This window comes from Echinops telfairi, unplaced genomic scaffold (assembly GCF_000313985.2).
Source record: "Echinops telfairi isolate 266 unplaced genomic scaffold, ASM31398v2 ScPeMD7_7424;HRSCAF=8462, whole genome shotgun sequence".
In the NCBI taxonomy this organism is placed as follows: Eukaryota; Metazoa; Chordata; class Mammalia; order Afrosoricida; family Tenrecidae; genus Echinops; species Echinops telfairi.
Window position 1 is genome coordinate 28,863,727 of NW_022111324.1, and position 12,780 is coordinate 28,876,506.

Consider the following 12,780-nt stretch of genomic DNA (forward strand, 5'->3'; position numbering starts at 1 on the left):
GACCCACTATTAAATCAGGGCAAGAGTCAACCTCCTAAAAGAAGATGTGTCTCATGTTTTCAAAATCTGGTCATCTGAGAATGCCCTCACATAAACGATGATTCTTTTAGTGAAAAAGCTTCCCATTCATATAATTGGAGGGGCGGGGTAGGAGGAGTGTAGGGATTTTTATTCTTAAGTGATATGTTGACACCAAGAATTTTAAAAGCTCAGGAAATGTGTTTTTGAAAAGAAAGAAAAGTTCATTTGTAGTGCAATGAATTGCTTCATATGGCCCTCATAGTTATATGTTTGTCAATCCCATATAACTGTTGGGTAAGACCCTAAACATACAGTGAATGGAACCGGTGATCACTGGGTCATGTATGATTTTAGCGAGGCAATGCTTCTCAGTGTTGTGTGGCTGTTCTTTATTCATGACTTCATGCAATTCTCCTCTACTGTATGTGTAGGAGCTCTGGTGGTGTAGTGGTTGTATGTATTGGGCTGGGATCTGCATGGTTGGCAGTTAAAAACCACAGTGACTCCATGGGAGAAAGACTGGGCTTTCTAGTCCCAGAAACAGTTATAGTCTCAGAAACCCACAGGGACTCCCTATAAGTTAGCATTAACTCAATGAGTTTTGGGTTTTGTTTTTACTGTATTTGTTGAAAATCCCTATCTCTATGTGTTAGTTAATAAGGGTGGTGAAGTAAAATGGTTTAATATGGTTCTTCTCGCCTTGTCTTTAAACTTCTAATACATGTTCAGGTGGGAGCCTGCAAATCAAGTGTAGGGGACTGTACCTGTGTTTGGCTGGGTGGTCTAGAGAAAAAGTGCTGACACTCATCTACATAAAAGAAAGAACTTTATTTTAAGAAACAACTTTACATCAGGAAAGTGCCCCATCCCAGTCCAACTCAAGTACATGGGATTAATGTAAGTGGGCGCTCTTCAGATTCACATAGCTCCAAGCTGATGATGCCAAAGGGTGCCGTGGGAAGCAGGGAGATCACAGGCCAGTGGGCACAGAATCTGATGGATCCAAGGTCTGTGGAAACAGCAGGGTCCGCAGCTCTCAGGGTCAGGTGGCCCATGTGGGACCACTCCTAGAAGCAGGGGCAAAGTTCCCAGTGGGCTCCTACTCTTAATCAAAAGGCCACACTCCTAAGAAGGTGTCTTTAGGCCACTACATAATTGACAAGTTGGGCTCCATCCCTCCCTCCACACAGGCACCATCCAGTTGACATAAAATCTAATTGCCACACTGCTTCAGCAATTGGTCAGCTTTGCTATTCCACTGAATATAAGAGTGAGCCATCTCAGAAACAGGAAGCAGAATCGAGTGACCATCAAAAAAATCAAGCCACCAGTGGAGTGTGTAAGATCTCAGTCTGGGGTGAGGACAACAGCAGAGACACCTGTGGTCAAAGCACCGGTACCAAGAGGCAGAGCAGAGGAGCCACGCTGACACTATGAGGCAGAGCAGACAAGCATAATCAATACTGTAAGTCAGAGCAACAGACTTCCAAGACAACACAGAGGCCAAATGATTGTGTGGCTGAGAGGCGAGGACCAGGGAGACATGCCTACTAGCATAGATAAATAATGTTATGGATAAAAGAGCAGTATCCTTAACCCAGAGTCCAGGTGGTATAGGGGTTGCCTATTGGGCTGCTAACCTCCAAGTAAGCAATTCGAAACCACCAGCCATTTTGCAGGAGAGAGATGAGGCTTTCTAATCATCCTAAGATTTAGAGCCTCAGAAACCCCTAGAGGCAGTTCTACTCTGTCCTATGGGGTTGCTGTAGGGTTGCTAAGATGGTTGTGAGTTTTGAGTGAGTAACTGCCATAATAAACCATATCGTGATGAGTATTATCTGTGAGTTCTGTATGACCATTGTAATTAATTATGGAAGGCAGAAGAGAGTAGAATGTTGTGAGAAGGATGCTTTGTGTCACATTAGGGTTAAGGACGTTGAAGGATGGAGGCATGTGTGGCCTTTGCCTAGTGGCAATCAGTCTTGGGCTGGTGTGGAATTGAATTATTCTTCTTATTGAAGCCAACGGAGGTCAGATGTGGCTTCCAAGCCATTTCCTAAATGAGATAGGCATAAGTTCTGTTAATGAGGATTCCGTTCCAGTTGTTTGTTAGGGAGCAGGGTTACAGTGGTGCAATCAAGTCAGAACCCTTATTCAAATCACCATTCTTTGCTTTCTTCTGACAAGCGATAAGGTGAGAAGAAAGAGAGAGGGAGGACTACTACTACCAAGAAGAAATGGAAGTGGGGCACATGATCTGGACTCAAGGTCCTTGGGCTGAGAATCTCCTAGACCAAAGGAGACATGTTATACTGAAGATGGCAAGGGACAGCAAGAAGTGCAAGAGAAAAAGCAGCAGCAGAGACAGCAGAGGAGCAGAACCAAGAGACAAATAGGAGATGACAAGGTACAGGGTAGACTTCCCATAGCAGGAGAGAAAGCAGAGCACCTTCAGACAGGAGGCTTGATTGATAGCAGAGAAATGCAGAGTCCTGTGGGAGGGACAGGTGATGTCAGAATTGGTAGAAAAGGTTGGAAAGAGAAGGTGTGTCTAATTTTCACCTCATAGAAAGTATAGTTAGGCTGTTGATCTTGATTATTTTCCCTTTTGTGAAGTTAAAATAAGCCTGCTTCCCCCATCATGCCATTGTTACACCATGCATCTCTATTGTATTATATTCATTTGTGTTTGCAGCTGACAAGATTTCATCATAGGTATATTTAGCCATGGCTTCTAAATCAGGACATTTGATTATAATACATCAAATTAAATTACTTACTGTAATTTTCTATCTAATGTGAATTTCCTCCAGACACGTTTTTTTAATAATTTTTTTCTATTTCATTTTTTCCTCAGTATGATCTTCCTTGCTTTGTGCATTCTATTTTGTACTTCCTAATAAGAGAGGGAAGTGTCGTATATGCCCTCCTCCTATAATGTTTGTCTTATTTGTACTAGAATTATAGCAGTCAAATGATCATCTCCAGGGGACTGTTTTTTGCAGATTTGGCTTTAGTTAAGGCCTTTTATGCTCTGCAACAAAATGTCAAAAAGATATACAGTGTTCATTCTGTGCCAGTAACTATTTTAGGAATTTTATAGTACATTCATTTAATTCAAACAGAGTGCATTGGTGAGAGGACTATAGAAAATCAAAATGATGAACCTGACTTGAATGGTTAAAACCCTGTCAGTTGATCCCCCTCTGATGCACATTAGGCCAGATCTGGTTTTCAACATTTTGGTATTTTTGGTTTTTTGTTGTTGTTCTTTCATATTGGGATTTCTCTCAGATGTATTTTGTCATTGGAGGTGGCCCTCTTGAATTTTTGCTATATGTTTGTTTTCCAGAATTGATGAACTTGATGGGACAGCAAGTAAAATAATGGTTTCAGCGGCGTACAGTGGGAGGGGCTTAAAAGGGAGCTGATGTCAAGGAGTTCAAGAATTAAAACAGTGTTTTGAAACTGATTGTGGTAGCAATCGTACAATACTGTGATTGATGTTATTGAACTATGGAATGATACGATATCTGTATTAGCTCGCAATAAAATGTTTTTTCCTTTTAACGTCTCATGCAAAAGATATTATGTTGATCTCCATTTTATAGATGAGATATTTGAGGCACAGAAAGATTAGGTAACCAACCCTAGCCATAACCTAACAACAGTGCTAACATAAAATCCCAATCAGTTAGTGTGATGATTAAGGTTGTGGGTCAACTTGGCTGGACAGTGATCTGGCAATTATACAATGATATCATTAACTCCATGAAGAGATTCAATGATAGCAGAGAAGCAAAACCAAGAGACAAATAGGAGATGACACTTCCATGACATGATCTATTATGAACAATGAATCGGTTAAAAGGGAATTTTCTCCTTTTTATATATATGGATATTCTGGCAATGCTCTCTCTCTTTTTGTTCACTTGAGATCCTGCATGAAGCATGTCAACACTTGAACTTCAATTCTTGAAACTTGAGCCAATGGCCTGACATCAATCTTGGAATTTGTTAGTTCTGATAGCCCATGTGCCAGAAATCTGTAACTTTCCATGAGAATCGTATTCTATAAGGACTCACATCACAGATAATTCTTGTCATTTTGTTTCAGTTTTAGATCAGTCCTTCACTGTTCCATCTAATACCTTCCTGAATGATAATGGTAGAATGGGAGGACTATTCTGGGAAACAGTCAGAGATTACTAGTTGCACCCCTTGTGTAAGAGAATTAATGAAAATCATTTGTTTGTCTTCTCCTAAGAAGCAAATAACATTTATTCTAAAGGATTCTTTGGTTAGAAAATATGATTAAAATGCTAGAATATTTGACAACTCAATATACTGAACAATCACTCCCTGCTTTCTCTCATGCACTGAAAAAGCAGAAAAGAATGTTAGAATGTAGGTTAAAACTCTCATTTTACATAGAAAGAGGCTTAGTTTTATAGAGCTGAAAGACTTATCTAGATTCACCCAATCTGTTGGAGGAAGGGTCAGATCTAAAACCAAATTCTTCTGGCCTCCCTCTGTGGCTCTTTGTGCAATATCACACAAGTACACTTCAACATATCTGACTACCTATGCAGCTGACTTTAGCATATATTATATAACCACAGAGGTCAAAACCGGATGATATTGGTATAATGAGAGATATTCAGACCAATGGGAAAGAACTGAAAACCCAGAAACGAAATCATCAGCATACAGACAACTGGTCTTTGATAAGGGCCCAAAAAATATCCAATGGGAAGAAACAAGTGGTGCTGGAAAAAATGGATATCTACCTGCAGAAAAATGAAGCAAGACCCTTATCACACTCCATGCACAAGAATAAACTCAAGGTGGATCACAGACCTCAAGGTAAAATCCCAAACTATTAGGGTCATCAATGAGGGAATTGGGACCAACCTGAGAACTTTGGCACAGGAAATACATAGGCTATCAGAAATAGGGAAGGACACAAATACAAATGAGTCACAAATTGACAAGTGGGATATACTGAAGATAAAACACCTGTGTACATCGAAAAATTCACCAAGAGAGTAGTAAGAGAGTCCATGGACTGGGACAAGATCTTTAGCAATGACACATCAGACAAAGGCCTTATTACTAAAATCTACAATACTCTGCTAGCTTCCAAAAAGAAAAAAACTAATTGCCCACTAAGGAGGTGGGCAAAGGACCTGAACAGAAGTTTCACAAGGGCAAAAATCCTAATGGTCAATAAACATATGAGAAAATGTTCCCGATCATTAGCCATAAGAAAATGCAAATTAAAACAACTATGAGATACCACCTAACACCCTAAAAAATAGCTCAATTCAAAAAACCAACAAGCAACAAGTGTTGGAGGTACCGTGGTGAGATGAGAACTCTCATCCACTGATGGTGGACCCGTAGGTATGTATAGTCACTATGGAAATTGATTTGGTGATATCTAAAAGAGATGGAAATTGAGCTACCATATGACCCAGCAACCATCCTCCTGGGTATCTACCCAGAAGAGGCATGAAACAAACCACAGCCAGACATCTGTGCTCCAGTGTTCATCGCAGCATAGTTCACAATTGTAAGGAGTTGGAAACAACCCAAATTTCCATCAACAGACAAATGGATTAAAAAACTGTGGTACATACATACAATGGAGTACTACACATCGCTAAAAAGCAGCGATGAACGCATGAAGCACATTGCCCCATGAGAAGAACTGGAGGAAATTATGCTAAGTAAAGTAAGCCAAGCACAAAAGGACAAGTACAACATGAATCTGCTGAGGTAAGCTTAAAAAAAATGGAAAAGGGGCATAGGCAAAAAGCTACTGTATACACATATTCCTGTGGTCAAGTCCAAGTAGTATGGCAGGGGCCAGACCAAATCCAGGGACACATATCGTAGCCTACTAAAAAGGAGAGAGATAAAGAAGAAAAAAGAAATGGGTAGCAGGGGAACAGGGCACTAACCCACCCAAGGGGAGGGTATTGTTTATGCTCCAAGATGTGAATGCAACATACTGGCATGAAGCAGGGAACCAGTAGAGAAGTCTGAGGGCTGGCCCCAATCCCAACTACACGGACAGCCACCCCTCCCCACAGAAGAATTTACTTTAGAGGACAGCAATGAAACTACAGCCCAGGGAGAGACAGCCCAGGGAGAGGGACATGTCTGATCAGAGCACATGGGAGCAAATGAAGGTGGAGGAAGAGAAAGTGGAACACATCTTGGCCCAACAAGCCTTGCAGATGGCATCCCTGCTCAGAGCAGCCAATGCACAGAGAGGACCATAAGGCCGGCCTCACTATGAGACACAACATCCCTCACTGACCCATAGCCCTACAGGGGACAACACTGTAGACAGTGTGGGAATTGCGCCCAATCTGACCCCACCACACGGAGAACAGCAAGTGGAGCAGAGCAAGGAAGTCCCGAGGTAATACCAAAAATAGACTTTGGGGTCAGGGCGTGGCACCCCATCAGACTAGACCAGGAAACACTCCTAAAGGTCAACAAACAGATCTTGAACTATTTACAGGCTTTTCTTTTTTGTCATTGGTTTTATGTTTTTGTTGTTTTGTTTTCTTTTGTTGCTTTGTGTTGCTCTGTCTTGTTTTTGTGCATATTATTATCTCTGCAGGTCTATCTAGAGAAGATAGGAGTGATAAATAATCTGGAGGAGAAAACAACAGGACTGATGGTTCTAGGGGGACATGGGAGAGGGGGAGGTAGGGAAAGGAAGTGATATCAACAAACAGGGACAAGGGAACAACAAGTGATCCAAAATCGGTGGCGAGGAGGGTGTAAGAGGCCGTAGGGTTTGATCAAGGGCAATACAACTGAGAGGAACGACTAAAACCCAAATAAAGGCTGAGCACAGTGGGACAAGAGGAAAGTAAAAGGAAATAGAGGAAAGAATGAGGAGGCAAAGGACATTTATAGAGGTCTAAATACAGGCATGTATATATATATAAATATATTTATATATGACAATGGGGAAATAGGTCTATGTACATATATTTATAGGTTTAGTATTAAGGTAGCAGATGGACACTGGGCCTCCACTCAAGTACTCCCTCAATGCAAGAACACTTTGTTCTATTAAACTGGCATTCCATGATGCTCACCTTCCTGCCACGATCGCCGAAGACACAGTGGATGCATAAGTAAATGTGGTGAAGAAAGCTGATGATTCCTGGCTATCAAAAGGTATAGCCTCTGGGGTCTTAAAGGCTTGAAGATAAACAAGTGGCCATCTAGCTGAGAAGCAACAAAGCCCACATGGAAGAAGCACACCAGCCTGTGTGATCACAAGGTGTCTCTTGGATCAGGTATCAGGCATCAAAGAACAAAAAATCATGTCATTGTAAATGAGGGGGAGTTCAGAGTGGGATTCAAAGACCATCTGTATTCAACTGAACATCCCCTTACTGAAGGATTGCGGGGAGGAGATGAGCCAGTCAGGGTACAATGTAGCAATGATTGAACATACAACTTTCCTCTAATTCTTAAATGCTTCCTCCCCCTCACTCTCATGATCCCAATTCTACCTTATAAATCCGGCTAGACCAGAGGATGTACACTGGTACAGCTAGGAACTGGAAAGACAGGGAATCCAGGACAGATGAGCCCCTCAGGACCAGTGGTGCGAGTGGAGATCCTGGGAGGGTGGAGGGAAGGGGGTGGATAATTGAAATTATTACAAGGATCTACATAAAAACTTGAGGGATGAACAATAGAAAAGTGGGTGAAGGGAGACAACAGACGGTGTTTAAGACATGGCAAAATAATAATAATTTATTAATTATCAAGGGTTCGTAAGCGAGGAAGGGGAAAAAGTGAGAAGCTGATACCAAGAGCTCAAGTAGAACGCAAATGAGAATGATGATGGCAACAAATGTACAAATGTGCTTGATGCAATGGATGTATGTATGGATTGTGATAAGAGTTGTATGAGTCCCCAATAATATGATTTTTTTAAAAAGCTACAGTCCCAAGGGCTCAAAACCACTGAGAATCCTGGTCTCACCAAATTGACACAAAGCCACTATCATCATCACTGAATATATTTTAAGATTTTTTTCCCCAAAGCCATTTTATTGAGAGTTAATGCAGATATCATATCATTCCATAGTATAATTGCTACCACAATCAGTTTCAAACATTCTCTTCCTTCTTTAACTCCTTGACATCACCTCCCTTTTACTCTCCTCCCAACACCACTGCCCCCACCCCACCCCCCAAGAAACCCTTATTCTACTTGCTATCTCTATTGGTTCATAAATTCTGGGCTTCATATACTGAAAAACAGACAAACATTCAAGAGAGTAAGAAAAATTCAAGAGAGTCACCTTCAATGACAAAATTCGTCTTAGATAAACTTCAATATGAACAAACAAAAGACAAAAAAAATACAGAAAATACAGATCAGGCCCAATGAGCATGAGAGGGGGAATCACTGCCAAGGTTCTAACCCTTCAAGTCAGGTTTATCATTTTGAACTTCCGTAGTCATCTTTCCAATGCCCTCTGTTTGGTAACCAGTTTCTTCTCATCCCTCGATTATGGATAGAGGACAATTTTGCAATCGTATTTGTTCTTACATAACACCCCACTAGGAAGAAAGGCAACAGGGGTTTCAGGAGCCATAAAGAGTTACAATCTCAGAAACTCACAGGGTTAGTTCCACCCTGTCCTACAGAGTGACTAAGAGTCAGCATGGACTCCATAGCAGGGAGGGAGCTAGGGCTATATAGATAAATTGTTGTTTTCAAGTCACTTGGAATTATCCCTTCCTGCTTGTTCTTGCCACTAACTCGAGACACAAAGTTCAATAGTTCCAATTTACTTTTTACTTCAGTTTTAAAATTTGACATTTTTAAGTATATAAAACACAAGATTTTAAGGATAAATCTACACAAAGTTGTATATTTGAAGAAGTCTAGATTTTATCTCTTATTCCCTCCAGCTCCTAGTTATAAGTAACCATATTTTAAAATGCAATAGTTTATATTACTGTAATAGTTTATAATGTTGTGTCCCTAATATTAGAAAATATACGTATGTAATATTCATATTTCTCTTTTATTTGGTAAATGGAGCAAATGTAAGAAATCACATGGAAGGGCAGATAAAACAACATGTAACCTTTTTTGTTCTTTCTCTTCCAGATAAATGTGTAAAAATGTATAGACATAGTTACCCTGCTCCATAAACCGTCAAGAACCCGGCTCCTTCCAGTTTACAACACTAATATCCTGAGCCACTCCTCACGTTCATGGTCCAAGATAATATTTTTCATATTCCAAGGAGCAACATAGAAGAAAGGTGCAGAATAGAAGCAAAGAGTGCATACAAACGATCTCTTTCTAAAGACTTTCATGAGAAGGAATTTCAGGCCTCTCTGGATCTTGGCCGTCAGGGACACCAAGGTCAATTGGCATTGCTTAGTTCACAAAGACAATGTTCTGCATACTACTTTGGTGAGTATTTACTGATGCAATCAGTAGTCTCTCTGTGTTTGAGGAAAGAAGAGCAATGGCAATGAAAGCTATATGGAAAGAACTATTGCAATAGACGACTAGACCATGAAAGCATCAGTTGCCACAACTCTGAGACAAGTAAATGTTACCAAGCAACGCCTACCACCTGCTCTGAAAAGGAGTCCCATTAGAAAGTCTTGGATAGAGTGGGAAGAAATTGTGGAACAAAACTGAAAACTATAAAAGAGACTAGAAGCCATGAAAAAGCACAGTGAATTATTGTTTTCAAATACAGAACCACAAATCAAAACAATGTCTCATGTTTCCTAAGAAACATATGCATGTAGAAAGGCTAGACAGTCTAGAGACCAGAGAGCTACTTCAAGGAGATGATGCCATAAGGGAAACTTTGATTTTGTTATGGAAATCTTAGACTGATGAATAAGTATAATGTCCCAGAAAAACAACTTTGAAAATTGAGACATTTCAGATTCTGTAGTTCTTTGCCAGAAGAGTGAACAAATATGTCTGGGAAAAGCACAGTCAGAAGGCTTCTTAGAAAGTAGGATGGCAAGACTGCCTCACATACTGTGGACGTGTTGTCGGGAGGATGCAATCCCCAGAGAGGGGCATCATGCTTGATAAAATAGAGGGTCGGTGAAAAGGAGAAAGACCCTCAACGAGATAGATTGGCACCCTGGATGCAATAATAGCATCTCACTTAACAGTGCTTGTGACAGTGATGCAGGCGGGGTTGCATATTGTTGACGTAGAACCGACTTGATGCACCCAGAAGAACATCGGTCTTTGCCATCTCAGCTGTGCATTGCTTAACTTGTCTGAACTACTGAGAGAAGTTGGTATCGGAGCTTTTGACAGATGTGCTATAGATTTCTACAATTGAATTCATTTCACTCTGCCAAAACTTTTAACAAGGGTTTCAAAGCTTGTAGGAGCAAGAGGAGGCAGCCTGGTTCCCTAAAGATTTCCAGTCTAGGAAAGCCTTTGGGGAAGATCTGCTGTGTCCTACGGAGTCAATAAGAGTCAGAATTTTCTCACCAGCCAAGAGTTTGGTGTTGGTTTCCTTTACATGATGGAGTCCCTAGATGCTACAAACAGTAAACATGCGCAGCAGTAAGCTGACCGGTGGGAGGTCCCCGGAGGAAAGCCAGAGTACTTCCAAAGTGCCACTGATGCTCCATGGAGCCCAGCCCTACGCGGACACAGCTGGAATCACCATAAGTTGGGATCAATTTTACGGCAACCAGTTTTTTATTACTCTTTCTTCGTCTAATATCCCTCATGGAGGATTTTTCTCTCCACTCCTGATCAGGAGCCCTGGGCCACGGTCAGCTAAGCACGGAACTGCTAACTGCAAGGGCAGTGACTCCAAAACCCACCTGCAGTTCCAGAGCAGAAAGTGGGGGCTTTCTGCTTCCATAAAGATTTGCAGCCACAGAAGCACCGTGTAGGGTCACACAAGGAGGCCTGGTGGCTAGTGGGCTACACATTGAGCACCCAACAAAAAGGTCAAAGGTCCAAACTCACTGGCTGTTCCTCGGGAGAAGGATGAGGCTGTCTGCCCACCCCCAGCGAAGATTTAGTCTCAGAGCCGCGAGGAGTCAAAATTGATTCATGGCGATGAGTTTTTGTGTTTTTCTTATGAGTCAGAATTGACTAAATGACAGTGAATTTGGTGGGGAGGGGGGTCCCTGGATCAGGTTAGGGGGTACAATAACCATGGAAGCTCACCTTGCACTTATCTCTCTCAATGCAATGATCACACTAACTGGGCCTTGTTGATTTTTCTGCATCAAATAATTACTAGCCAACAAAGGCCAGGAAATTCTGCGAGGGGCTATTGATGAAGGGGAAAAATGAAGATAGTCTCTCTCTGAAAACTCCTTGAGGAAAGCAAGCTTTATAATGATAAAGCAATGGGTGTTTGCTTGTTTTTATTTTCAAAGGTTTACAAAATAGATCAGTTTTCTAGTCCACAACTCATACACCTCTTTCATTTCACTGATTGCAGTCCTACAGTGTAACGTCGCTCCTTCTGCTTCTTCTCTGTGTTTCTTGATTCTGTTCCATCTATCCTGTGGGAACAAAGTTGTTTGCTCCATAGGCCAAGGGGACAGGACCACCACCTTCCATGGTTCAAGGCCTGTGGGAAACGCTGATGACTCAACGGCGGGAGCTGATGAAGCTGTCTCTCCGCCTGAGATGAAATGGACACTTCGCCTGATGTTCTCTGGCAAGCCGCACAGGCGCAGCTCTCCGAAAACTTGTCAGTTATTTCATGATACCAACCTTGTCTTCCCCTCCTGTCTGTGAACAGCTGGGCTGATGTGCTCATGCTTTTTTGATATACTCTCAAGTAATTTTAATCTACCCCTTTGTGTAAACCTGTCATGTGTTGCAGGCTACATGCAGGAAGGGTATTTAAACCTACCTCGAATAAAGTTCAGGGCCCTGGAGTGACTCTATTGCAGGGATACCCAGGCCTCCGATTTGGCTATCCCTTTGAAACTCTTATCTATACATGTTCTCCTTGAAGATCACACCCTCTCCAACCCATTCATATTGTGAGTTAGGGCAGGACCCGGTATCTCACACTGCCCTATGCCTTCCAGCCTTTCTGCTAAGAACTTTCTCCTTAAGCAAATGATACCCTTTTGATCTGCAATGGATGTTTGTTCTAAGATGTGCATACCTCTCAAGTGTTAATGTTCATCTTATAGACTTGCTGATTGTTTTGCTCAAAATTGAAAATTGAGTCATAAGGGTGAATCCTGTTCCAAGCCTTAAGGGTGACTAAGGCTTATAATCTAAGGCCTTCCACCAGTCTCCACCCAACTAGTAAGCCTGGTCTCTTTGTAAATAATTTTGAATACTCAATGATTTTTAATTGCATAAATAAACTTATTGATTTGGATATTGAATAGAAGCATCATTATCCCAGATTTACCCATAAAAACGTAACTTGGGGCATTCTAATGTTCTTTATAATTAGTTCAGCAAAGCATAAAGATATTTCCAAAAGTTGAGAAATTGTTTGTGTGTAAATTGGCCTCTAATTTTGAGGAAATTAAAATGGCACTGAAAGAAGTCAAAACAGGAATATAAGTTTTCCGTAAAAGTTGAATCAGGTCCTTCTTTTTCTTCCTTTTTAAAAAATTACCTTTTCGTAGCAGAAGGACATTGGGCCTCCACTCAAGTACTCCCTCAATGCAAGAATACTTTCTTCTATTAAATTGGCATTCTATGATGCTCACCTTCCC